We start from the raw sequence: 26480 nt of genomic DNA, 5'->3' as shown, positions 1-26480 counted from the left end.
TTTTATACAGTCTATGATGCTGACAAATAATGCTGACTCGCAGCCTGTAAGTATGTTTTCATATTTAAAGAATTTGCCACTGATGATTCAAACACGAGTTTTGGGCAGTGTAGAGTAGCACTTGTTGTTTGTCATTTCTCCGATCACAAATGCAGACGTGGTTTTATGTTTACGCGGTGCGGCGCGATGCAACGCGTAAAAAGACAGTATTAGTCATTATAATCCATAATTATGTCCCCACTGGATGCAACAAATGCCTCGTTTGTAATGGGTTTTATTGGTGTTGTCTCGTCGCGCCGGGAGACTGCATCACAATATGGTAAGGGGCGTAACATTTCCGTCACACGCTTGAGGTATTCGGCCAATCACAACGCACTAGATAGCTGGCCAATTAGAGCACACCTCGCTTTTCAGACCGATGAGCTTTGTAAAAATCGATGCGTTTCAGAAAGGCAGGGCATAGAGGAGCAACAATAATGTACAGTATGTGGAAAATAATGTGGGTTTTTTTACCTTAAACCGCATAAACACATTTCATTACACCAAATTCTTTTTAGCAACGTCATATGACCCCTTTAATATATTGACAGCCTGATAATAAAAACTAAGAACCTTTGTTAGCATTTCAGATAGTACATAAGGAAATACTATAGCGTGTATATGATGCCCTTTGAATATTTACTTTGAGAGTGAGAGAGCTTCGAGTTCACTGGTCTAGCATGAGACAGACAGAATCAAAGGTTTGTGGTAAAAGGAGTCTTTGAGGACCAGAGAGCTGAGAATATGATCCCTAATCAGAGCCGCTGAGACTGTATGTATGTTGTTTTCATCCGCTCAGGTAAAATCAGAGAGAACAGATGTGTTTTTCCATCTCCCATCAAAAGCTACTCCACAAGGAGTAGCACAGAGCGGAAAAACGCTTCCACTGGGGAGAAGAAAGAATATCAGGTGGCTCACAATCTGTCAGCATTTCAGTTTAGTGAAAACTCACAAAACACGTTCAGGAAGCAAGGAAAATTAGGATTTTGACTGAAGCAGAGATTTGTTTGCATAAGAAGAAACCATGAATAGTTAAGTTCATGAATTAGACACAAATATATAACATACAATCACATGTGCCAACAAAAACATGTTCACTATTCACTTAAACAAGACCTCTCTCACATGGGGTTTGTCTACCTTTATTTTACCATTCAGACCAGAAGAAATTGCACATTCTTTCGATATGTAAATCATTTAGAGTTACATATGATCAGAATTTATATAGATAATTGCTAACCTGATGTTGAAATTTATTCTGTATTTTAAAACACTAATTAGGAATTCGGTAATTAAAAATGAATGTCGTAGACACATTTTGCAAAACTTCTAAAGATCTTTGGTGCTAATTATGTACTATTATTATCGCTGTATGATATAACTAGGATAACTGAGATTTAACTACCATTTGTTCTTGAGACACTCGAATTCTTCTGTCTATTTTAACAAGATGTCCAGTCGTTGCTCAAGAAATGCAGACATCACGATGCTACCCCATCATACTTCACTTTAGGATTTTTTGAGATGTGGGCAGTAACTTTTTATTTTCCAGCCATTAAAGCCTACGCACACTATAACTTTGAGGCAGTTGTGGCCTAATGGTTAGAGAGTCAGATTTGAAACCCAAAGGTTGCAGGTTCGAGTCTCAGGTCCAGCAGGAATTATCGGTGGGGGGAGTGAATAACCTTCCATCGCTTTCTTCCATCAGCCCTATAGTGTTGTTTGATGGTGTCGCTGCTTGAAGGACCTCACAATAGAGTGTTCAAAAATGTATACGGACCAGAGAAGTATGGAAAGAGGGAAATTCGGTTGGTGGAAAGGAAGAGCTGAAAAACAACATAAAACACTAATACCAAGATGATCTGTTTATAATGATATTTATAATGTTTTATATATATTTAGGTTGTGTGTTTGATTGGCTTGGCTGCTTTTATTTTTTATTTACGTATGTAACTTGAACAACTTAATGTTACCTGTTTTTTGTCTTACAGATAAATACATTTGTTCAATAGTGAAATGTTCAATATATAGTAGTACAAGTACAGAAGTATTCAAGAAAAATGGCAGAAGCATCAATGTTAAACTGTCATGAATCCCTCCTGGTTTAGCACTGCTCTTCACACCTCATATTTGAATAAGACTTGTGTAAAGCTGTGGAAAAGTGGGCTGTACAGAGAGATTACGAACAGCTATCATGAATACAGTCAAATATGTTTTGATAAACCATGCTTACCATATAATGTGGACACAAACTGACAATGGATAGACTTTAGTGATAGTATAGTCTACCAAAAGGCTAAATCTATTTACTGAGTAAGAAAGAAAAATGCAATTTTTTAAAGGAAATTGGTCTGTTTTGTTGTTTTTCTACCAGGAAATATCAACCACAGCTTCCCTTACAGACACTAACAACCATCAAGATAGATCTTTTATCTAATAAAATGTCCTCCTCCTTAAACAATATGATTATCGTGATGTTTTTCAAGTTATTATTTATGATAGATGAAAGATGGTTTAACTTAATGGATAAACTAATTCAAATTCCAAGACAAATACAAGACATCTTTGTCTCCTGGAGTAAATTGAATAAACGATCAACCAGAGGAGAATAATCTCACAAATGATATGCACTAAGTTGCACCAAGATATCATGGTTAGAAAATGATAAACCATGATTACCTCTGCAGTCACAGCAACATGAACTGCGAGGCAAGGGGCAGACATTAGATGGCCGTCGTGATACATTTACAAGGAGTGATTTAGCAAGAATTCCAGAAAGACACGATGCTGCTACAAGATTATTTAGATCCGAGGTCAAAATATGGCATAATCAGATTCAGGGAAGATGTGTGTGATTGGTTAGAAAAGAAAAACGACTCCAAAACTGCCTTTTGCAGAAATCATTATATTTGGACTAATGCTGACTGCGGAAGATTTTGTAAATGTAATATTTACATTTGTGCGCGAATGTATGTGGGTTATCCCCATCTGTTCTGTCATACTGAATAGAATTTGGTACATATAAATAAAGAAAATGTTTGGACCGCAGACAGCGTCTGTGACGCGCGCGCTGTCGCGCATGCGCCGGAAGTTGCTGCCGCAGACAGCGACACTGATTCGGCAAAGCAGAGCAACAACACTAGAAAAAAAAATCAAAACACAGTATCCAAATAATACTAATCCAGTACGATGTTCTGAACAATGTATAATACCATGATCCACGGAGAGTAAGTATAGCATTTGAATGATACCACCGTACTGATTTTGTGCACGATTGCTTACTGTCCATCTATTCCATCAAGCTTTAGGAAGCAACAAAGGAGTCAGCTCTCTATTTCATTTAGTGTGGAAGAGATGGCTACTTATGCACTTGGCCTTCTACTTTAGACCAAAACACAAAATTGACGTCAGTGCTTATAAAACAATAGTTAAATACACCGAAAATCCGCTTATGAGTTGTTCTAGAACAAGCAATGCATTTATTTGAGTGTTCATTTCTGGCTACTGCATGCTGAATTCCCACGAATGAATGAATGAATGGACATTCAGCTGCAATTTTAATTGTGGTGTGTTGTACTTCATTAGGAGATGTGTTTTTATTTCCCTACAAATTACTTGCAATGTTCTTGTTTTCTCGGCAATGTTAAGTATTTCTAATGCATATGTTGCTTTTGAGGGATACTTGGCGTTGTTACAGGGCATTTTGGATGGCAGACTGCAGACTTCGCATTTGATCCTCTCGACAAAAAAAATATATATAAATGTATGGCTGTGACCTTTGCTGAATATCAAAGGCGTTGTCTCGAAATGTCACCGGGGATTTCTCCGCCGACAAGCAGTGCGGTATTTGAAGCTGGGGCTTTTGACAGCCGACAGCAGATTGGCTGGTGGGTGGAAAGTTATAAAGTCGCATATCATTAGAGGGTTTATTATGGTTTGTGAAGAATAGACTGCGATTCACATACATGCACGACTTTTGTGAACGACGCATGACCATTTGGATAGTAATGTACAGTTGCTCTGTCATAAATCCCAGCTGTAGTCTAGCCAGATGGATTCGTTATAAATCTTTTGAGTGTAAAGAAATAACAGAAAATCACATGGTTTCATGTAACAACACTGGCCACCCATGCAGCAAGTATAGTCTGTGCTTCATTAAAATTGAAATGTATATCTAATGTGTTTTATTGATTGCACCTGTTTCATTAGAATACTCGTTTTGTTTGCCTTGAATAGTGCTATCTGTTAGTTAAAACCCTTGGAACATGCTTCTTAAAGTGCACTGTCTGTACCAAGATGTTAATGAATTAAGACGCTATGCTTTAGACTCGTAGATAAGTGCTGGTTCAGATGAAAGGGGTCGGCAAGGTAACAAAAGGGTTGACGTCATGCATCGCATCCGCCCGCATGACTTCCAACTCTGGGTCCCGCCCCTTTTTAATTTCAGAAACCGGCGTGATTGGTCGAACACGCTGCTGTACGCGTCCTATGGCGCTGTCTTAGTCTAACCGAGAGCCAATGGGAGGAAAGGTTCCGTGTTGATGTAAAAGAGTAGGCGGGGCTAGTTGGCGGAGAAACCAGAGCGATAGACGCTCCTGCTCACTCTGGTGACTGGTGTAGGTGTCTACGCGGCTGCGGGGTTGAATTGACCACTTTCTGTCGCGGTCCAGGGGATCTTTATTAACCATGCATTTCGGTTTTGTGGATTGGTGCAAAATGATTTCGTCGAATGTCATCCGTAAATAACTGGATCCGGGGGTAAGATTAAAGCGTATGCGTGTTAGTAGACGTGCGCTATTTTATTCTTGACCATATGCTTTGATCTCCGGCCGTGTTGCGTGTTTTCATCAGAGGCTTTCATGCAGTCAGCAGACTCTTGGCAGCACTGAGCTTTTCCCATCTGTGTAACTGGCAAACAACATGAATCACTGGCATAAACGTTCCTGCATTGCATGCTCAGTAGATTGTTATTGAATGCAAAAGTTTAGCCAACATATTTTGAGGATGCCCGCTGTAAAAAAAAAAATGCAATGTGAAGAATATCTAGAGCATCAGTGGTTCTGAAACATTTGCTCTTTACAGCTTCTGCTTTTTGTGAAAAACATTTCATTTTAAAGGAATAGTTGCCAAAAATAAAACCTCACAATTAACCATCAATAAAATATCGATTAACATTTTGTGAAGTGAAAAGCTGTGTTTGTAAATAAAATCGAATTCATCATTCAGACATGTTTTACTTAAAACTGTTGCTAAAAGTTAAAAGTCCTTTATCCATAATATTGCTTTCTCCAGTGAATTCTTTTTAAATGTTCTAGTGGATTTCTCCGTGCGACGAGTACATTTTCAGCAAATTTGAGCTTTTCCTTTAATGCATTGACCTGGTGCAGTTATGCTCATCTTATTACAGGGAATTTTCAGAAAGTTTCTTTCCTCAGAACTAATCTGATCTTTTTGTGTTTATCAAAAATCCTTTTAGATAGTTGAACCTTTTAAAAAACATCTAAATGACTGCAAAAATTGTTTCCTTGTGAAAACCAAATGACAGTGACTCTCTTAACCTTGTTCTTAATGTTTCTCTACCTGTTTGGATTATATAAAATATTTCATTTGGCTTGCAATACAGCCCGATTGAGCTGGCCTCTCAAAGCGTCCATATCCAGCCTGCGTGTGTTTGTGGTGTGCATGCACATTTACACAGCTGTTTTCCACTGCACGTCAGTTGGAGAAAAATGCATGTACGCAGGTCTGTGTCTCATCTCTTTCCCACCTATTGAGAGTGAGAGTTAAACACCCAGCTTCCCACCCAGGCCACACACACACACACACACACACACACACACTCTTTTTCAGTTCTCAACATCTTTAGTTACACAAGAGCCATAAAGCCTCTCTGCCATCTCTCTCCTGTGCCTGCCCTTTATATCGCTTCAAACAGACTAGATCTCTCTTTTCCTGCACCCTAAAGCAGTGGTGACCTGACTCATAAAATCCCTTTGTATGAGGGTAAACTGCAGGTCTGAAGAGATCAGCAAAAGAGACTCCGATAAGCCTGTTAGATGAGATTGAGAAGGCTGATGTCATTGAGGCCAATTGGACCATATGCTTTTACTGGACAGGGTTGGGTTAGGCCTGTCGCAATAATCAATATATCGACTTATCGCACAATATATGTATGTGACCTCAATAATTTTTGGTGACGCAATATATCGCCCATTATATTTACTCAAAAATTAATGTCACCATGTTTTGTACATTCCACTTGCGCCTGTGTCTTTTGCAGCTTCTCGTACATAACGTGGTGTAGACATGAGGTGCTAGTTCACATTTAAAAAATGCTTCTACAAGCAAAGTTTCATCTGCAGATATGGCCTTGTTTGGAGATATGTGCCTTTGTGCATACGGACATCTAACTGCTAAGTAGTGATTGTGCTTTTCAGCAATAGTGTGCACCCTTAATTTACAGAGAAAAGAAGGTCAGGGAAAAATCTGTAGATAGAAAAATCTCCATACAAGTTCTTTGTGCATTTTTTTTCTTTTTTTCTATAAGTTGTTACTTTGCACTTTCTGTTAGAAAATGTTTATTTACTATTTATTCAAGTTTTTTAAGATATCTAATATTTTGACTTAATTTCCATGATCTAAATATTCTTAAGAATTCAAAGTTTGTTGTCATTTGGAAGTGTGTAGGCCTTCTTGCATTATTATGCCGTTACATTATGGTTATATATTTAGTGGCATAAAATGGTCTTAAAATGACAATAATATCGTTTGTCGCATTTATTTCTGGGGCAATATATCGCACAAAAAAAAGTTGTTATTGTGACAGACATAGGTTGGGTTGTCTTACAGGGCCTCAGTGATTGGTATGTCTACCAGTTTTCTGTTTTGTTTACGACTGGACTGTGTTTGTTGTCTAGTTGTAGGTAGGTAAAGCATGGCAAGATATTTGTACAGGGGTTTTTGCAACTGTTAACTGCATGTGTGGTAATGTTTGTGTATTTTTCCAACCTAGCAGTAAAGTTGAATTTTTATAGTAAGGTTAAGTAAGTCTAAAGCATTTTTTTATTAATCAGCCCAGAGGACAAGAGGTCATCAATCTCGAAAAGGGAGCTACTTTTATATTCTACTTTCCAAAAGACTAATCAATATGTGGGAAAAGTGGCATAACTGCACTCAGTTCAGCACTAAAATTACTGCAGTCATGCCAGAAACAGGACTTGCAGGAAATGAAGTGATTGATGAAGTTATGCTGGAATTGATAGCTTTGAACCATCCATATGCAAACCTCATGAAATTTTTAAATGGTTATGGTGTCATGCATTTAAAAAGCGGTAAACCATAAAAACCACCTTAAAATATGTTTGCATTGCTCATCAGCTCTTTTGTAATGTATTCTTTAGTTTAAGCAGTTTAACTTCTCAATTGCATAAAAAGAATTCCTCATTTTCAGTTGTAAAATATACAAAAAAGTTAATTAGCAACACATATGCAGTCAGAGGTTTGCTGAAGATAAACACATTTTGTCAGAGAAGTGGGTAACAAGTTCTAAAGTGTATAATGACCAATTATTTAGGCACCATTGAAGCAGTATTTGCTCAACCAGGAAGATCAGATAGCATCTGTTATCTGTTAAGGGCATCAGAAAGTCACGAGGTGTAACACTACTCAAACAAAATGCAGGACGGTAATGTTTTGGTCATTTTTTGGATTGTAAACGTTGTCATATGGCAGTAAGAATGCTGCAGGGATGAGTGGCTATTTTAGGCTTTGAAACCGAACTGCATTAAACATAACTGCCCATTGAAACAGAATGTTGTAATTTAATGCAAAGCATATTTCATGTCACAATGCATGCATTATATGATATAGATATTTACACTAATAACATTTGTGGGATGTGTTTAAGGTGTTTTGAAACATATTGTACATTCAGATCATCTCTCAGCAGTACGCAATTCAGTCTCAGTTTATAAAAATCTTTTTATTTATTATTTAAAAAAATATATTAATTTCAAATCAGTCAAAATGCTTTTGTTTGAATTAGTCCAGTTAAAGTTTAGAGATTAAAGTTTAAAGTTCTCATTGGTGTTTTATTCTGCATCTTAAAAATAAATACTAGAATAATTAAGGTACATAATCAAAAGCTTTGTTTCAGTAGATCAGTAGTCACATTATGTCCCACTATGACAGTCTCAGTATAATGTGTTAAAACATGAAACTGAAAATTCACTAATCAAATATCTTTACATGTAGACTACAGACTAACTACAGATTCCATTACTTGTTCTCTAGAATAAAACAGGAAATTCTTAAATGTCAACTGCCGAAATATTCAGACCTGTTGGCTACATTAAGACACGAGACAAACACAGCCTGCCTCCCTTATAGCATGGAAGCAGAGTTACTATGGTACCTGTAAAAGGGGAGTGTGTGCATGCGTGTGCCCGAGTGATATGGCCAGTATAATGACGCCTGTTCTACAGTAAGGATTAGATCTGTATTTTGGTGTGTGTGTCTCATGCTGTAGAACAGGAACGTGTTTATCCCCCCTGTCTGTGCATCTGTCTGTAAGTTGAGCAGTAGGGCAGCATCATCTGCTCTTATCTGTTTACAGCTCTAGATAAGACCTCTGGAACGGGATATCTGACCCTCCCTTCTGTCTCTGCCCTGCTGCATAATGAGGGTTTGCTTGGCAAATTGCATATCTGTCCAGTGTAATCTGAAAAGATGCCATTAGCATGGCAGCGCTCTGCTTGGCCTGCTGCGTGTTGGCACCTCTGAGGTCATGCAACACTGAGCTGTAGTCGTGAAGAGAAGAAAGTGTGATCTGCCTCCAACTGGAGGAGGCAGGGGGCAGAATAATGTGACGGAGAAGTCAATTTTGAACTCAGAAGTGCCTCAAATGTGAGTTTTGAAATTCTAGTGTTTGTTCTACAAAAAGAGACAGATTTGTAGCTTCATCTTTGTCGAGTGCCACATTTTTACACAAGTCCTCTGGGTTTTCATATATTTGAGGCATTTGAATGTTTTGTTGTCTGTCATTTTGACATGCTTGTTCATCTTCATTCTTCATCCTTTCTTTGCCAGTCATGCTTGCATGCACACGGATAGCTGCACTTCTTTAATGAGAGACAGACAGATTGACATATCTGGCATATTATTGCGTTTGTTTTGGACAGGAGCTAGGGCTGTGCAATTAATCGCATGCGATTGTCATGCGCATCTCATCAGTAAAGCCGGTTCCGTGATTAGTAGTAAATCTCCATCACCTGCTTTCAGATGGAGAGGCATTTAAAACACAGAGCCATAGTTCACTGACAAGCTAGGCGATATCACGTTCATAATCGAATGCGATTCATCTGCGATTATGAACGCGATATTGCCTAATTGGCAGTGAACTATGGCTCAGTGTCGTAAATGCCACTCCATCTGAAAGCAGGTGATTGGAGAGTTACTACTAATCACAAAACCGGCTTTACTGACGAGATGTGCATGACAGTCGCATGCGATTAATTGCACAGCCCTAACAGGAGCTGTAATTTATGGTTTTCTGTGTTTGTCAATTTCCCATTTTAATGTATTACACTCGCTACAGAAAACACATAGACCTATGTCTATGTGTGTGTGTCATCTGTGTTTTTTTGTGCGTGTTATTGGAACAGGAATAATAAATTGTAAAGTCGTAATACATTGAGATGACAGGATGATGGGATAGTTGATTCCTTCTGGAACAGAGAACAATATGGCGAAACATCAAAAGGTTAATGTCAGGTTACGTGGAGCAGGTTGAGTCAGCTGACAGTCAGAGAGATAGAGAGGCAGGGAGGGGGTGTGTTGTGGATATTTGGCATGTCTGTTAAATTTTATCATGCCAGCCTCTGCTCTGCCGCTCATAAAAGCGCTTTGATGAATGTTCTTTGCCCCAGGCGAACACTTACTGTCAGCTCTTGCCATTGGTTGTCTTTTTATCAGAGGCAGTCCCCATTGGCTGTTAAAGTTCTACAGCCCCCTCAGGTCAAACTCAAGGCTGTCACACCAGTCAGGCCAACATCTTTTCACAGAAATTATTTAAAGAGTTTCAGAAAAGGGAACTTAAATCTAAGGGGTTTTATTTTTTGGATCTCTTGTCTTTTTCAATTTATTTCTTCGTTTGTGTCCTTTTATTCTTCATGACAAAATCGGAAAATGTAGACTTGTTTCTCTTTGTTATCTTGTGTTGGCTACTGGAGTTGTGTGATATATAATGGTATTAATAAACTACAACAATCATCATTTTGCAAGTAAGTGTACCTTACCTATATGGCAATGTGCTGCACAGTTCACATTTCTGTGGTGTAAATCATAAAAGTTAATGTGTGAGATTCATTAATATCTTTATTAATGCAATTGCCAAATTTTTAATTAGAACTCAGATCCAGGTGGAATGTTTATCAAGTCATTTTCACTTTTTGTGTGGTGAAGCGGAGCACAAAATGAGCAAAATATCATAATATGGTAGTTGTTTTATATCACTGTAACATATGCTATAATACAACATATTTATGGTCTTTTATTTTACATTCATTAATTTAGCTTGTATTTATTTAGCAGACGCTTTTATCCAAAGCCATTCATCATTTTACATTCATATTTTTTTTTATTTAAGTTGATGTATGGAAACTAGAAGATAAGATTATTCATAAGAGTGATAAGTTTGGCGTCAGTACAAACACATCTTCAAATTATGTAACATTATGTAAAAACAAAAAGTAGAGTGTGGGTAAAGTTGCAAATATTGCAGATGTTTTGATACCTGCGCATTAGTTTACTTTCATTACATTAAAGAGTAACTGAATGTATTAACTACACAAGAATGTTAGATGAATTGCAACTTGCTAAACTATTTAGATTAGATTAGATTCAACTTTATTGTCATTGCACATGTAAGGTACAAGGCAACGAAATGCAGTAAAGTAGTCATTTTATTTCCGATTTCATTTCATATGTCGATCCAGGCTGTGTTAATATTTGGCCTATGATGTAGTATCGAAACCGAGGTACCAGATACCAGAAATTTGGTATTGATCCAGCCCTATTTGCCACACATCTGTTAGCGCGGAGTCTATTAAAAAGCATGTCTGAGGATCAGTGCTGCGTTTCTGTCACTATCTCTCCATTTCACTTTCAGCCTAGTTTTTTTGTGAGCCCTCTTCTTACTAAATACTTTCTCTGTAGTCATGTTTTGTGTGTGCATGTTTTTATTGAACGGTGAAGGTAAAAGTCAAAGGAGTATTGACCTGGATATCCTGTAAAAACCCTTTCATTCACAAGAGTCCCCCCATTATGCGAGTGTGTGTGTAAGTGTTTGTTTAGCATGTATGTGTGTGCAAATTTCAGAGTGTGTGTGTTATTTCAGTGCGAGGGATCCAGAGCAGAGAATAGGAGCCCTTTATGTGGCCAGTGAATCAGTGCTCCTGTTAAGACCCATTGTTGAGAATGCTGAATACTGAATGTTGAATGCTATCTCTGCACAGGCCGAAATGGACAGATGACATTATTCCTGTTGAAGAAAGAGTGAAGTGGAAGGGATTTCTTTAATCACAATGTTAATTTTTTTATTTAGGTAAAGTAGGGATGAATAACAGGGCTTGTATGTCATGGGGAGAGAGGAGGTGAAGGGTAAGCGTTGACCTTCAGTGGGCCTGAGTGAAAGAATTTTTGTGTTCAGAGCTGAAGCCAGCGTGTGCTGCATGTTCGTTCTGAAAGTGACTTCTGCCACGCTAGATTAACCTCAGCACCTTTGGACATTTGAGGCAGGTCCATCTCCCTTTCATGTGTTTGTGAGATTGGATTCAGTGTGAGAGAGGTGGGGGTTCAGCCTGACATATTACCTGTGTTTCTTGGTCTGTTTGTTGTGAGCAGTTTTGGGCAGGATGTTGTTTAGTGTGTGACTACTAAGCATGATAGTTTGTGTGTTGTAGTCCAAGTTAAAATTGAGAGTTATTACTTTGACCACAGTTCATTTTTAATGAAAAAACTCCTAGAAAAAACTATTTGACCAACATGACCCATTCCATCTTGTCTCTTCGCCTTCACTTCAACTCGCCTGCATTTCTTTAACATGATACTCGTCCTTCATGCACCTTTTTGGGCTCTCTGACCCTCATAAACTTTCTTTAAAAAGATCAACCGTTGTGACAACTGTCAGGCCACATCTAGATCTGTTATCTGGAATGAGGGTTTATTAAATACAAGCCACAGGCAAACTAATGTCTCTGTTTACTAGCCTGTCCACAGCACATGGTCTCACTTTCTCAGCTACCTAATCCAGGAATGTGTCTCTACGCTGGATGAACTCAGCTGAAGGGATCACATTGCCCTGTAATGACAGGTCAGAGTTGAGGAGGGTACGAGTGGACAATCAAGTGAAGAATCAGGGTGCTGTTATGCAGGGATTAATGCCTTTGGCTGAGTCAAATGCCAGTGACAGTTTGTTCGGGATCAGTGGCGATGTTTTGCTGAGTTTATCAGGGATGTTCTCTCAAACAGCCCAAGGGAAGGGCAGAATAAGTAGGACTAACTGCTCGTCTTAATGTTGTTTCAGGTCAGATTTGTGTTCCAGTGGACAATTGTTGTGTGTAGGGCTGTCACAATTATGAAATTTGGCTGACGATTAAGAAATAATTGCGATTCTGGCAATTAATTGTCTGTTTTAGGGCATTGATGATTATTAATTATTTTATGGCTTTGTCATACATTTTTTATGCAAATTGTTAATTAAATGATTGTTACAAAGGATTGTGATTAATTGAATGCTTTGTAAGTTTTTACTTTTAAGTAATTTTATATATATATATATATATATATATATATATATGAAATTAGAGGCAACCACTGTGTTTTAATCACAGTACTAATAGATGTAGCATAAGCAGTTTTTGATTTAAATTTGATTGTATAATTCCATAAAACATCTGCACGAAACAAAAACAGCAGCGAACGAAAATTCACTCTCTGACTGCAGGTGGCACTTATGGAACAGCAGCCATAGATATGTATACATAGATGCCTCATTAGCGACTGTTTCCATGGGCCACTATATGCAAGTCGTCTGCTATAGTCGAAGGGTCAACTTGACGTCATTCACCATAACAGTCGATGGTCTGCGAACCCTCGAGTACGGTGGCCGAGAGAGTTTAGACCTGTTGTGTAGACCTAACTAACACCATGCAAAAAGATTAGAGCATTTGCTAACACAACATTAAATGTTTACACTTGAGTCCAACACATTCTCACCTGTGAAAGGTTATCCAGTTTCTTCGGGAATTTAAATCCCGGTGGTTTCTACAATCATCAGCTGTGCAGGATTGTGGCATCTTCGAATATTCATTTATTATTATGGTGAATGATGTCAAATATAAGTATTTAGGTATCTACTTTGATTCTCAGCTGCAATGGAGCCATCAAGTGGACTATGTTTGTACACAAGCTAGTCGGCTCTTGCATTTTTTGCGAAGGCTCAGGGTTTATGGAGTGGATAAAACTATCATGTTACTGTTTTACAGATCAGCTATTGAATCTATAATGTTATGGCTTTACAATATGGTTTGGAAATTTGACTGTTAAACTTAGGTCACAACTTCAAAATGTGGTTAGAAGAGCTGGGAAAATAATTGGTATGTTGTCTCCACCTTCTCTTCAGGACATTTTTGAGAGGTCTGTTAGGAAGCAGAGTCTTAAAATTATTGGTGACCAAAGCCATATTCTCCATAAGGAGTATGAGCTAATGCCCTCGGGCAGGAGATATAGGGTTCCAATCTGTAAGCTGAAAAGATACAAATTTTCTCTAATTCCATTATCTGTCAAATTATTGAATAAGTGATTGAAATTGTTGTGTGGGTGAGGGTAATGTGATGGGCAACATGTAATGTTGGTGTATTACTAGGATTGTATAGGAATTATATGTTCTGGAATGGTGTCATTTATTTTTTATTTTTTTTGTATGTTTGATCTGCTCTCCCAGTTGCCTAAGACAAATTTTTCCTAAGGGAGACAATAAAAGAGAAACTTAAACTTAAGTTGACCGTTAAAGATGGCGGAAGCATCCACATGCTTGACGCAGTCGAATGGGGAATCTACCTATACATATCTATGGCAGCAGCGATATTTTTGGTTACCGCTGTAAACTAAGAAGCGCTGCGCTTTCAAACACTACTTAAAAGTTTTTTTTTTTATGTTCCCTGAGGTGTAATTATAACATTACTAAAGTTTTTGGGATGAAAAACACAAAAAATGGAGCGATTTATGACCTTTTTCCAACCTGTTTTTCATCCTCTGACGTAGGGCTGGACAATAATTCAATATCAATATGTATCTCGATTATAATTTTTTTAAATAACGGTGATATGATTTTTAAACACATTTCCGAGATTTCGATATATATAACCAGTGTTTCCCATACATTGATTTATTTGTGGCGTTTGACTTCGTTGAATTAACATGAGCACTTCACGTTTCAAAATCAAAACGCGGCGTGGGTGTTTTATATGAATGTATCTCTGAAGGGAACCGACTGTCTTCAGAAAAGTTTCGATGGCATTTTCATTTTTATCTGATAAAGTAGCGTTCATGAGCGGAGCTGCTTTCATTACAGCCGTTACTGGAGAAAGTGCTAGTTTTATCACTCTAAAAGCGCCTCCTGCTGGCAGAGAATGAGTTTGCATTTTCAATAAGCCCGTCTCCAGCAACGTTTCCGGTTTTTGTTGTTGTTCAATTTTTTTGCTTTCTGCAGCGACTCGGAGCACTTTTCATACCCTTTTTTTCTCTCGCTGAAGCACATTTGTTTCAATATATAAGAATAATCAGCCTACACTACCAGTCAAAAGGTTTTGAACAGTAAGATTCAGTCTTCAGTGTCACATGATCATTCAGAAATCATTCCAATATGCTATTTTCTGATTATCAATATTTAAAACAGTTGAGTACTTTTTTTTCAGGATTCTTTGATGAATAGAAAGATCCAAAGATCAGCATTTATCTGAAATAAAAAGCTTTTGTAACATACACTATTCCATTCAACATTTTTGGGGGGAAAGAAATTATAGAAATTATAGAAATTAATACTTTTATTTAGCAAGGATGCTTAAAACTGATCAAAAGTGATGATAAAGGCATTTATAATGTTACAAAATATTTATATTTCAGATAAATAGTGTTCATATTGATATTGGAATTATATCGTATAAATTTTGGCCATATTGTCCAGCCCTACTCTGACTGAAACAGTCGGTTTTGGGGTGTTTCACTTCAAGAGCTCATTGTAACCGCCCACTTTTATGATTGGCTAACAACCATCACCGCCATTATCGTTTTAAAAATAGATTTTACATGAAATACGTTACTTGCAGTTTGCGGCGTCATTGTTGGTTCCATATCAGTTATGGCCTGATCTTTGAGCAAAAGTATTTTGGCAAAGCCAGCATCATTCTGCGATTTGGTCTCAAAACAGTCAACGATGAAATGTACTGAACACACTCGTAAATTAGCACTGACGTGACTGGGACCTTCGCTAAACGAACTGTGCCCAGGTGACATCACCTTGTCCCTCAGATCCAAAACGAGCTGTTTTCTGAGGGTTATTACATAAATGCTTTTTTACTGATGATTAGGACATTTTAAGTTATGAAACTTGCTGGATGTATTTAGCATACAAAGAAATTTGGATTCTCATGACCCTTTTAATATGCATTATACATAGGAAAGAGGGACAAAATTACATCTAAACGTTTCTGGAAACAGTCAGTCCCCTTCAAAGATACATTCATATAAACCCCCACCCCAATATTTATATTTTGCTTCTAATATTTAGAGAATCGTGAACAGTGAGCTTGCTGTACCTGTACAGTATTTTCTGCTATCGTGTCTATTCTCTCCTGTCTGCGTCAGTTTTTAGTGTGTCCCGTCCGAAGTCAATTTAATCACCGTTCTAAATGAATGTGCCGTCTTCACTTTAGCACACACACAGACAAAGCTACAGACAGTCACTCGAACACAGAGATCGAGCAGTGCACACAGAAACTTGTTGTCAACACTGCTACATGACTTTTAGAGAGAAAATTGTTTGTGAAAAGCAACATTATATTTCTCAGCAATGAGATGGATACATCACTGTTTTCTATAAACAACTTCACTATTAGTAGAGAGACGCACAGCTCACACACACACAATCTCTGTCTCCTGTTCCCTCTCTCTCACTAATTCATTTAAATAAATGCAATCTTACCGCAGTGCTTTATCTCGGTGTCTGATCTAAAGTGGGCAGAATGCTAGTCCCGTAGGCAAAATAACTAATGAAAATTAACTATTGTTTGTAGTAGAGATGCACCGATCGATCGGCCAGGGATCGTAATCGACCGATTTCCCTCATGATCGGCCCGGATCGGTGATCGGTCGGTCAGTCTCAATTCTTTACGATTTCGAGCCGATCCGTTTTGTTACCAGCGGCACAGGCAATAACGTCAGCCGCGCATTCTCGCTCTCGTCTCTCCGATGACCCCTTCTCTCACACACGTCTTTCACTTCGGTAAAATAGTTAATTTAATTCCCACAGGTTTCACGCTTATACCAAACTCGTGTGCACCACCACGGATCTATATTAGTGGAGCGCACAATCTGCGCTCAGTCTCAAACAGCTTGTGAACCACAAATACCAAAATGAGTGGCTAACTGCGCTAAAACATTCAAATACATACAAAATTATGTCAAAAAGCCCATCTTGGCGAGTATCCAGTTAAACGCAGTCAGTTTTGGAACATTAAATAGTTGAGAAAGAGAACGCATGTTGTGTAACAGTATATTGGGTCCGTGGATAAACTCTTAAAGGGACCGCAGTCCAATATACCTGCTGCTGTCTGTCATGTTAATCAAAGAACAAAAGACAAAGAAAATAATTTTCTGCTCTTGACTGAATACGTTTTATAACTTTAATGGTAAGCGTTAATCTGTATTTAATTTACAATGAAGACTACAGAAATTAAATTATTCAAATTACTTTAATTTCTGTAGTATTTCTTACCTGAATAAAAACTTACTTAACCTGAAAAACTTAGTTTCATAGCCGTCTTTATTCTATTGCATTTATTTGTGCTGTTGTTTGCCATTTTTTTTATTTGTTCTTATTTTATTACTGACTTTTTTACTTGTATTTTTTATGAAATTAAAACTTTGCGTTGAATAAAAGTAGATTTTTCTTTGTATATGCTGCCAATTATAGTTCTTAGAAAGAAAATCGGAATCGGCAAAAATCGGTATCGGTAGATCACACTAACGAGAAATCGGAATCGGCCAAGAAAATTGCAATTGGTGTATCTCTATTTTGTAGTGCTCATCCAGTCATGTCAGGTTTGAAATTGTCAATGCTGGCAAATTTTTTGCGATTGTGATTTAATATGCAATTATTTTTTAAAGCTCTTTATGTTCTGTATTATTCAACAAAGACAAGCTATAAATCATTGTATAGTATGACCAACACAATATTAGATAGATTAAACATAAATGTTCTTTTCTGTAGGCCAGGCCTATATGTTACGATGAAATTAGGTGATGCATGAATTGATATGAATGACATTTTTATTTAACAACTACAATCACAGTATATTGACTGATTTGGAGAACTTCCAACCTTGTAAGCATGTAATAATTATGACAACATAAAGCAAATAACAAATAAGCCTGGTGTAAACATTAATATGAAAGTAACAAATTGTAAAAAAAATTGTAACAAATCACACAAACTAAAGTAGATTGCAGAAATATAAAAACAATGTTGCTTTACCACACTACTTTAGGTAATTCAAAGTCACTGTAATAAACATATGTAAACATGTGGACTGCACTAAACACTGTCTGTTAACTTTTTAGACCAGTGGTTCTCAAACTTTTTTGGTAGCGCCCTCCCTTTCCCGAATCCCCATTCCATCTCAGAGTACCAAATAATTTCACTAAACATTATGAAAAATTAATGCTTTTTTAATTAAAAAAACCTGCAGGGAAAAAAACACCTGCATCACTTGAAACATTGAAAAATAGCATAGAGAGAATAACTGTTATTATTATTATTATTATTATTCTCTCTCTGTTATTTATTTATTTTTTGTGGGTTTCTTGCTGTCCGCTAAGGCATATAAGACACACACACAGGCTTTCCTCCTCACCAACGACATTAAACACCGTGTCTACACTGGACGCGAGCGGCAAAATACAGTAGAACCCATTATAATCAGTGATGCTGTGTACACTGGATGTGGCACGGCGCGACCATAGACTGTAGGTGCGACACGACAAAGCCCGACATTAAACTGATACGTTGTTCTATTTATGACGTACTGACACAAAGTTAAAATGATTTGCAACGGTCGCTTGGTCACCTCCAGTGTAGAGCTGTTGCAGTGCGACGCGACAACTGTAGCGTCTGGTATAGACACGGGGAGTGAAGCCGAGAGCAAGATATGCCTCGTCATATTTTCTGCATTTAGCTTTTAAATGACCAGCACCTGCCTGGGTCTGTGCGACTTCATCTATGGCTTTTCTCTTCCCTTTCACAAACCGATCCATCTCCCATTCTAAGTTACGTCCTTTGGCTGTTTACTGTTTTATTTCTTTTCTTTTTCTGCTGATGGCCCGCGCTCGACTTAGACCGATGGGTGAGTGTCATCGAGTACTGCAAGAGCTATAAGAGAGCACGGATGTCTCCTTATGCTTTCTCTCGCCGTACTTTGATGTCATACACCAATCGATCTTCAAGTCGAACACACCTCTTTACTCTCGCGTGTCACGTGACCGAGTGTAATCGCAGCTTCTGCGATTGAAAAAGCATGTTTTTTCATATCGCGATATTCTCACAAATGCAATTAATAGTTCAGCCCTAGATCAGATGGTTATTTATATAATAATCGCAACAGGCTTAGTGTTGTGAGGTTAACTTTATGCTGCTTTAAACCTGAAATGTTTGGAAAGATTAGCCTCAATTTACTTCTAGTACAGATGCATTGATTTTCTCTTCAGTTACGTTTTATGATGTATACACTACAAAAGTTTGGGGCCGGTAATATGATTTAATTAATCTCCTATGCTCATCAAGGCTAAATTTATTTGAGCAAAAATACATTAAGAACCATAATATTGTAAAATATTATTACTATATAAAACAATTGTTTTATATTTTAATAGATTTTAAAATGTAATTTATTGCTCTGTTAGTAAAGTTGAATTTTCAGCAGCCATTACTCCAGTCTTCAAAGTCACATGATCCTTAAAATCAATTTTTCTAAATCTGTTATGCTAATTGGCTGCTCAAGAAACATATTATTTATCAGTGTTGAAAACAATTGTGCTGCTTAATATGTGTGTGGGAACCATTTTCAGAATCAACACTTCCAAAAACGTGATAAAAGTATGATTAAAATTAAGGTTTTAAAGATGTTTTAACAAAGGATGCAGCTGTTAAGCTATACTGGACAGCTATTATGTCCAGTATAGACGAGCTGATATTTATTTTGTGTTATGTTAGAGTTGTATACTATTTTTTTTTTTCCTAAACTAATTTTCTAATGGAAAATAAAACATTTAAATGCTACATACAAGTGAATTTAAACATAAAAATATTAGAATGTACAGTAAAAATATGGATAGTCATTTTGAGATTGGCTAAAGATTACATTTAACTGTTAATTATTAGCGTTTTTAAGGATTAACCCAAATTACTATAAGTGAATGTCCACTGCAGAACCTGTACTGTTGGAGATTCAAAAAGATCTCGAGTATCGTTAGTGCCCTAGGATCTCATTGCATGTCAAAAAAAAAATTCTAGGGTCACATCCTTTATAATCAAGTTTCCAGAAATGTTCACTTTGTGGATGTCAACACGCCGAGCCAATAAATCAAGTGCGTTTTCTGAAGGTGGCTAGATGTGAGACCTTCTGTAGCCTTTTGTGCCTTTTGTGATTTATCCAGGCAGCTCAATGGTTATCAATCTAGCAAAAGATCAGACTCGGGCCTTCCTCTGAGGACGCTTTAGCTCCTGTGTGCGGGAAAGAGAAAGAGAGAGTTGTTTACAGAAGCAGGTGCAGAGAGGTGCGCTGATGGACATGAGGGCAGCTTAATATCCAGTCAAAAGACAAAGGTGCCTTCTGCTGTCCTCCTTGAAATCTTGCATAAACAAGTTGATCCAGTGAGCTTTATAAAACTCTAGTGTGTTATTAATGCATGTACAAGGGATACAAAAGCTGCACAAGCACGCATGCACACGCACAAAGGTCTCTGCTGAGAAGTGTAGTATGGGTGAATGAGTGTAGCTGCGGGGGCAAGCAGAGACCTTTTGTCAGGTGTCTCCCAGCGATCAATGACGAGTACACTTTCAGCCATTTCCCTCTTTTGTGCCAGAGACCAGAACGTGGGGTTACTTGAAGAAGCCGTCCATTACCAGAAGCTCTTTTGTGTGTGCTTGTTGATGCTAGCTCTGTTTGTTTTATGCTTGCATCATGCATACGAAAGCGTGTTTGAAGCAGCCTATAGTGTTTTCGAGTCCGCTTGTGGAGTTGTGTGATAAAAAGCCTTCCATGTGACCTAGTTTCTGAAATGCGGCATAGCCTGGCTGGCTGGCAGTAAGACCTACACGGGCAGCATTACAGAGCTTGATTGAAGAGGATGAGAAGGAGCTGAGTGTGTATGTGTGTGTGTGTGTGCTTGAGAATGTGTGTCTGCATTCAGTCACGGTTGGGTCATTTGTCTTCCTGTAGTTGATGTCCCAGTGTCTCATTGCATGCTGACTGTCCCTCTGTGCCAGCTTCCTGTAATTAATAGGGGCTCCTGCCCGAAGTCATCTGAGAGCAGTTGTTTCTGTGAAGTGGGGTAGCGTTATCTACGTGACCCGACAAATATTCATCCTCCCATATCAATGGGCGCTCTCAGCCTCCATCCACAAATCGACAACAGTGAAGGAGAATGCTTATTAGTGGTGCTCGCTAAGTGGTGTCATATCTAGGGACCAGAATGTCATAGAGACTTGTGGGTGGGCTCTCTTATGTAGGGCTGGGCAAAAAAAATCAAATGCGATTTTTACTGATGAGATGCGCATGAAAATCACATTTGATTTTTTGCACAGCCCTACTTTTAAGTTAGGACACTCATAACACCTGACGTCTGCATAGTTACATACACACTAGCATACTACTTGTCTACATCAAGTAACACATTGGATTGAACTGGAATTAATTTTTTTTAAGTAGAAACATTATTTTCCTGTAAAATGTACTCCATTACCAATCTTTTATTTACTTCAAAATGATTTCTTTTGAAGAAGACATATTCGGATGCATAGACTCATTGTTAATTTTGCTCAAAGATAACATATTTCCAAATTTCAGTCATGTCTTGTAGATTTGTTAGCCATGAAATTTGTCGGCTTGATTTATCCTGCTCCTTTGGCCCAACATTTGGCATTGTTTTTGTTGGTCAAGAGGACTTTATCGGACATCTATTTACTTCACTTCAGCCTTCGTTGGTTTCACTGGAATATTTCCTTCTATGAGGCTGATGTGATGAGCAGCTTTTAAATCCTAGCAGTGCCCTCAGTCTCTCCAGCCAGGACTAATCAGCCGTGGCCTGCCAGAAGCCAGCCACTGTAATATTCATGATCTAATTATTCAGGGAGAGGTTAGTGTGCGGAACTGTAACGTGTGATTTAACCTCTTGTCAGGGGCTATAAAAGGAAGGCGGGTTAATCTTTCTGGCAACCGTCTCTCCACTCTTGGGAGCGCACCTCAATTTCCCTCCTTGTGCCCTGGAGGCTGTGGAGAAAGAGAGAGAGATACAGCATATTACACACACACATACATAAATGTGCGGGGGCATATGCATGCAATTCACACTCAAGGTGTTGCTGACACTCTACATCTATTGCTTTTCTCTGGAGAAATAAAAATGAAGTGACCTTTGATTACTAGTGACAGCAGCTGCCAATCTGTCAGATACAGTCAGATACTCACAAAATTGAACCAGTTCTCTCATCTGACATTGAGGTTTAGTTCGGTCATATTTTCAGTTCTGAGCAGCACTGACTCTCAAATTTAATGTAACATTGTTTGTATTAGGAAATATTCTTGTGTAAACAGCATCCCAGAAGATATGAGCTCACCTAGATGAAAAAAAAATCACTCTATCAAGGACACATTTGTCCAAGTTTGTCTTAATTGGCTTCTGCTTGTGAATTATTGCATTAAAAGCATTCTTTAAGCACACAGTTAAAAATGTATTCAGTCTTTGAATCTGAAGGACAGTTGTGAGAATGAAGACTAAAGAACCTTTCAGAGAAGTTATAAATAGCATAAACATGTATAAATTAACACAAAGCAAAATATCAAGCGTTAGGATGTCTAGAATGTGGGCACTGTTGTTTCAATTACTGAGGAAATGGAAGATCCGTCAAACCACCCAGGCACTGCCTAGAAAAGATTGTTCTGTATTAAAGGGTGGCAAAAACATATGGCTGTAACACTTTACAAAAAGGTTCAACTCATTACCATTAGTTAACATTTTAACAGTGTCTGTCAAAGTTGTCAGTCTTCATTTATAAATATATTATTGTTTCGTTGTGAAGTCATTCATAATGCATTAACTTGTTAAAATATATAAGTGTATGTAGCAATTGGCAATAACCTAGATGAATAGCCTAAGTGTTGTAGAATTATTGTTTTTTTTCTTAGTTCCTAATGCATTACCTACTGTTAATGTTTAGTTTTAGTGTTAGCATTTGCTGATGAACAAAACATTTTGGTAAGGTCCCATCAGTTAACATTTTAACAGGTAACATGAGCTAAGAATAGCGATACATTTGTTACAGTATTTATTAATCCGTTAACCTTAGTTAATTAAATTCAACTGTTCATTGTTAGTTCATGTCAGCACATATTAACAGATACAGCTTTTGATTTTAAATATGTATTAGTAAATGTTGAAATATTAACTAAGATTAATAAATGCTTTAGAAATATTTTTCATTGTTACTAATGTAGTTAGCTTAAGTTAACAAATGGAACCTCATTGTAAGTCTTTTAACCAAGATGTTAAAAGATTTTGTGGCAAGATGAAACCAAGAAAAAGCTTTTTGCCAAAGCAATTTGTCTGGAGTAAAAAGTACATTACCCAAACCTAAAACACACTGATCTGTTGTAGTTCATCATGTTGTGGGGTTCAAAATACAGGGAAGCACTGTGAAGAGATTTCAGTTTGCTAAAAAACTGAAGCTTGGGAGAAAGTTCTTCTTTCAGCAGGACAATGATCCCGAACACATGGCCAAAATGAACAATATAGTGGTTCAGGAAAAACAAGATTATAGTTGTGTAATGGCTCGATCAAAGTGCTGAGCTCAGCCCAGTTGAGAATTTGTCTGAAAATAGTGTACAATAGCACAGCTAACCTGAACAAGAAAATCTGTCTGATAGACTGGTTTGTGGCCTAGAATGGTGTAAAGCTAGTATATAGCCTACACTACTGTTAAAAAATTTGGGGTCAGTAAGATCGATTATTTTATATAATATTTTATTGAAAAACATTAATACTTGTATTTAGCAAGGGTGCGTTCAACTAGCTAAATCAGAAATTGAAATCAGTTGAATTGAGCAAAATGGCAACGTTAGGGTTGTGACTGTGAGGAAATTTTCCCACCGGTTAAGTGATGCATGACAACACCTGTAATACCGGTATTACCGGGGGTTGGGGCTTGTTGGGGTTTTCCCTGTTTTCCTCGCTTTCCTTCGCTTTTAATTAGCGTTCATTGATATGGGAGGATGAATATTTGTTGGGTCACGTAGATAACGCTACCCCACTTCACAGAAACACCTGCTCTCTGATGCCTTCTTGAAAGAATCAAATGAGTGTGAAACCAGACCAACGCTGCGGGGGTGCCGGGAGCGACTGCACTCCGGCTCGGACCGCAGCAAATATGACCAGTGTGAAAACCCCCTAAGTAGTTCTGCAATCCCTAAGTACTTGCATATTTTTCACTTGGCAGTCAAAACAACTAATTGTATAAAAAAAGTTAAACTTATTCATATGATCCAGCATTACACCATCATGGTTGCGTTGATGTTTATAAGTACTTTTTACAGACTTGTGTAATCCAAGAGTTTCGTGAATGAATTTTTTTTGAAGGTTTTGGTTAATCAGGCAAGAGCCGACACTTAAAACATGGTGGATATGCAGAGACTATGCTTGGCTGTGAGAACCACAGCCTTGAACCCCATGAACCCATCCGCCATCCCCACCCAGAGTCTAATACATGTTAAAACTCACATGGATCTGTTCCTCCAATGTGACGCTCTGCACAGCTCGTTCCATAAAAAGACATTTCAATCTGATTCATCACTTAAGCACCATTTCTATTCGCGTCACTCCCTGGTCTTTATTTTTGCATGGTTTTTCATAGACAAACAACAGTTTGGATTTTAGAAGATTACTATTTAATTATACCTGGCCTTCATAGGAAATTATGCAGCCACAATTGCTCAGAACAAGTGTGCTCGCACATGCATGAGCATCTCAAAATCACTGCTTTTGTTGGATGATTCACCAACCCACATTCCTTTGTTACCAGCACTCTTCACAATAACAGACCCACACAAGCCAGTGGCCTCTGCCTCCGCAGTAAGCCCCTCTTGATCTGATTTTGGACCTGTAGCCTGTTCTTCTGAGAATCATAGTCATCTAGGATCAGCACTCCTGCTGAGCACGTCCGACCCTGTTACTGTGTGATCAGAGCAAAACTGATCCGTCTTATGAAATGCAATCTTACTGGGGGAGGAACTTTGCCCACCGCTGGTGGTGTTTCTATCAGATACGCTGCTGTTTTCTGCATGCCTGGCTTGCCACTTTATCACTCCCATCACATACCGAGAGTTATGGTGTCTGGAAGCAGCCGCATTAGTTGCTGGGTGGGCTTATGGTGTAGGAGCACCAGGAATGTTGCACTTCCAGGTCAGAGTATCGCCGTGACATGGGTCATAACCCCCAGCGACATTTGCTGGCTTGTGAGTTAAGTTGAAGGAGGTCTATAATACCTTGAGAAAGCTATTTTTTTATCTCCATGGCAGTTAATCGGGTAGTGCAGGACCTCCTGGAAGTATGCCTTTTGAAATTTCCTATCTTTGCTCATGGGAGCTCAGTTATGGATGTTGCTTTTTAGCCAATCACAGTTTCCACAAAAATATTAAGCAGCAAAACTCTTTTCAGTATTGATAGTCATAAGAAATCTTTCTGAAGTATTAAATCAGCACATTATAATGATTTCTGAAGTATTATGTGACACCGAAGTAATAAGCTTTGCCTTCACAAGAATAAATTACATTTCAAAATATATTTAAATAGATTTTAATAACATTTCACACGTTTACTGTTTTTTTACTGTGTTTTTGATCCTTGGTGAGAAACCGATTTAAAAAAAAAACGAAACAAAAAAAACATACTTGTTTTTTTTTTTTTCGGTAAATGTGACCTGAAAGGCAGCAGACCGTGAAAAGTCTCTTTTATGTTTCCAATAATAATCGGTCACTGGTCAAATGTTTACAGAATTATAATAAAACATTTGCAATTTATATATTTCTTGGGGAAAAATCCATCTAAATATATGGTTACTTTTAAATGACAGTTAGTGTATTTGTTTTTAGCAGGCAGATGGTGTGTCTACCAGCAGGGAATGACTGGGCCATACTAATCAGCCACACTTTGACCTCTTGGTTAAGTGTAATTTATGGCTAATGGGTCTCCGGCTATGCACCGAGATCTGTGTTTGTGTTCGAAGCAGAGCAAATGTGTTTCTGTATGCTTCACATTGTACTATGGCTTTCTTATTAATGGGCAGTTTTGCTCTTGTCAGTGCTCACTGAAGCATTGCACTGAATCATATTGCAGCATCACACAGTATTTTATATGACACACAAGGATGTACAACAGAGTGTAGTAATTTAACGAATGGAACAAACACACACAGATACATAATGAAAAGTCAGATCGGTGCATTTGAGGGCCGAAAGCGGTCATGGAGCTGAGTGGAGATGAGGATGAATCACTAGCTCTGTCTGATTGCTGTGAACCACTACAGAGCATTTCACACTGAGGCCGTATTTATCAAAGACGTCTCTGAATGAGGCGCAAGATTTACGGCTCACATGATTCATGAGCCCTGAGTGCAGAATTCCCTCTGGATAATTAGATTGAATCTGTAGGGGGAAAAAATCAGGCTGTAAAAAACATAATCTTACTCTAAATAGCTGTGCTAAGATTAGTTACTTCATAAAGTCAGATTATCTCAGCTATATTAAATTAAGCCCATAAAGTGAACCAGGGTCATGGTGCCAAAATTCAGATGTCAGTACCTATAGTAGTTATGTTTAGTGATTCTCAAAAATGTG

At 38.0% G+C, this 26480-nt stretch overlaps 1 protein-coding gene across 2 annotated transcripts in view; it reads left to right on the top strand.

Annotated features, from left to right (window-relative positions):
- The first annotated feature begins 3115 nt into the window (after nt 1-3115).
- Nucleotides 3116-26480, top strand: part of LOC107553594 (protein FAM222B-like) — a 55268-nt gene continuing 31903 nt past the window's right edge. The window contains exon 1 of one of the 2 annotated variants that reach the window (XM_016235875.1): nt 3116-3266. The gene's annotated coding sequence lies outside the window, so the exon portion shown is untranslated. Of the gene's footprint in view, nt 3267-4635; nt 4798-26480 lie in introns of those variants that run through there. The other variant, XM_016235874.1, reaches the window with a different exon arrangement.

The sequence above is a fragment of the Sinocyclocheilus grahami genome, unplaced genomic scaffold, assembly GCF_001515645.1.
Source record: "Sinocyclocheilus grahami isolate Dianchi unplaced genomic scaffold, SAMN03320097.WGS_v1.1 scaffold475.1, whole genome shotgun sequence".
NCBI classification, from domain to species: domain Eukaryota; kingdom Metazoa; phylum Chordata; class Actinopteri; order Cypriniformes; family Cyprinidae; genus Sinocyclocheilus; species Sinocyclocheilus grahami.
This window is presented reverse-complemented; position numbering and strand designations above follow the sequence as displayed.